Source organism: Penaeus chinensis, chromosome 36 (genome assembly GCF_019202785.1).
Source record: "Penaeus chinensis breed Huanghai No. 1 chromosome 36, ASM1920278v2, whole genome shotgun sequence".
Classification (NCBI taxonomy): Eukaryota; Metazoa; Arthropoda; class Malacostraca; order Decapoda; family Penaeidae; genus Penaeus; species Penaeus chinensis.
The window spans coordinates 31,627,912-31,630,387 of NC_061854.1; the positions used below are offsets into that span (position 1 = coordinate 31,627,912).

General features: G+C 46.5%; 1 protein-coding gene across 1 annotated transcript in view; it reads left to right on the forward strand.

The window, feature by feature from the left end:
• Nucleotides 1–2,324: 2,324 nt before the first annotated feature.
• Nucleotides 2,325–2,476, forward strand: part of LOC125044920 — a 48,609-nt gene continuing 48,457 nt past the window's right edge. The window contains exon 1 of the mRNA XM_047641882.1: nt 2,325–2,476. This exon is cut by the window's right edge and continues 3 nt beyond it. The gene's annotated coding sequence lies outside the window, so the exon portion shown is untranslated.

A 2,476-nucleotide genomic window follows, 5' to 3' on the forward strand; every position in this document is an offset into this window, starting at 1 on the left:
CGGCCCGAACCTAAAGCGACGAGACCCGCCCCAGCCGCAGCCTCGGGAGCCGGGAACCCTGGGTCATCATCCCCTTCAAGCAACCTCAAACAAATAGCACAAACACTAACAGATTCTCCATCAGCGCCTACAAGCCATCACAGGAACTTCATCTCCGTCCAGCATCCCTGTATCAATAGCCCTCATCTCGGATACCGTCCCGATCACCGGCGACTGTCTTAGACATTGAAGTGTGTTGATAGAGCGATATTGCGGTGGACTTTTGCGTTGGGAGGGAGAGGCAACGGCGCGGTGTTTAAAGGAAGGCGATGGAAAATGGTGATAACGAAGAGAGGAGAAGGGAAGAGGGAAGGTGAACGATGGGGGTAGCGGGGAGAGGGGAGGTTCCTTAAAGTAAATCGGTTTAAATATCAATAAATCATGACAATATTGATGGGATGACTTGAGGCGAAATGTAAACGATGAAGGGAAAGCTAGGCCTCAGAATAAACCCACAGTCAGTGCTGAACATGCCAGAAAGGGGGATTACCAAGGAAATGAAAACTGCATCTAACGGCTATAAAGACATTTTTTTAGCGATGGTAATGCATTTATACGTGACATAAATGGCGCTAGAGGAGGCGTGAGGCTGCCGTTCCTGCATTGGGGCCACGTGGCTGCTTTAGGGGGAGGCGATCAGAATTGCTTTACAGAACGAGGGGGAAGGCTATTACATTAACAACGGCAGCAGCAGGGTTATGGGCTACATAATGGTAGCTATTATGTAATTGTGAGATATTTGATCTGTATATTAGTATCTTTCTATCTATCTCTCTATCGAAACAAGTATAACTTCATTTACTACAAGAAAAAACAGCAGACAGACACAGTTTCTAAAAACAGTCCAAACACCAGGGTCCCAAGCATCGCCGCCGGGAGCTGCGTGCCACATTGCAATAAATACTGCCGGTCAATTATGTTCTCATGCCATATTGAAGAGGGAATCACCTTAACAGCACTGTACTTAAACTGGTCCTTACCTGTGACCTAGTACGTACTACTTCACAGCATATGCTACTATGCTGTCTGGAGGGCGCGATATCATCTTTATTAATATTAGATCTGCTTTTTAAGGCTGTTAATTCTGTTAGTTTGCTAATGTGTGTGGATTTGGTGTGTGTGAGATGCGCTCGGAACAAGTGTAGATTATGGGAGAGTCGGGCGTGGAGTCTGGCGAGGAAAGCTTCAGTGTAGAATCCCTTTCTCTTCGTCTCTCACTGTGTGTGTGTGTGTGTGTGTGTGTGTGTGTGTGTGTGTGTGAGTGTGTGTGTCTATCACCATGTGTGTGTGTGTGGGGGGGGGGGAGGGGGCTATCTGCTCGTGTGTGCGCGTATGTGTGCAAGTCTACGTCCGCAAATACACGCGCGCACGCCGCTACACACCATATACCGCACCGGCATGTGCTTAAAATAAACCCATTTGCAAATATATGCTTAATAAAACTCTAGTTAAGGGAGCGTTTTGCGCCCGAGGCACGAAGTGGATTGATTTTTCCTCGGGGCACACGGAAGAGAATGGAAGAAAGGTAGAACACGGAAGGAGGGAAAGGGTAAAGGAAGAGAGAAAGAGAGAGAGAGAGAGAGAGAAGCTGCCGGTGAGCTCGTCTCGTGGAAGCGATATTGTTGTTGTTGTTGCACGCCGTGTTTCACTGTCACTTGCTACGGAGAAAGTTAGTCGGATTTTTTTCTCTTCAATAATGATGTATATGGTATCGGTTCTATGACGTACAAAATACATTCTTGGTTTGCTCGTGTCTCCCTTCTACGAACCTGTCAATCTTTTTTTTTCTTTTAAGAATGAGAAAAAGACATAACTCTCACTTATTCCAGTCCCTTCGTTGAATTAGTCTCGAAGAACAGTAGGTCAGTAGAACCTTTGTCCGCATCTACTTGCGCCCGGAGATGATAGCATATCTGCACCCATCTTACGAAAAACCTGTTCCCGAATGCAGCTGGACGTAAAACACAACAGGCTTGGGCGAAAGAAGACGGAGAAGAGGGAGAAGAAGAAATCCTGGAAGGGAGAGAAAGAGAAAACAAAAAAATTAGCGGACCTTCATGTCCAATTATGTTGATATTAATATTACTACAGGTCGTCTTGGGGGAGCTTGTACAGCTCACCAGCGCCTTATAATCTCGGCCATCTGTTTATTGACCCCTTCTTGTTTAAAAACCCGTCTCGAATGCTCTTACGCCCGGCATCCGAGCGCAGGTCGGGAGGCGGGGCAAAGGGAGGGCGGAGGAGTGTCGTACAGCATCATACAGCTCCCTCAGTGTGGCCTAAACCTTAGTGGAGGAGGGACTATGATAAATCTTGGCTTCGTTGCCCTTTGACTTAAAAACACTCAATTATAGACTTTTTCGTGGGTTGTGAGTGTCACGTTTGGAATTACTGATTGTCTAATTGTATGGAAAGTATCTGGATCGAGTGACATTTA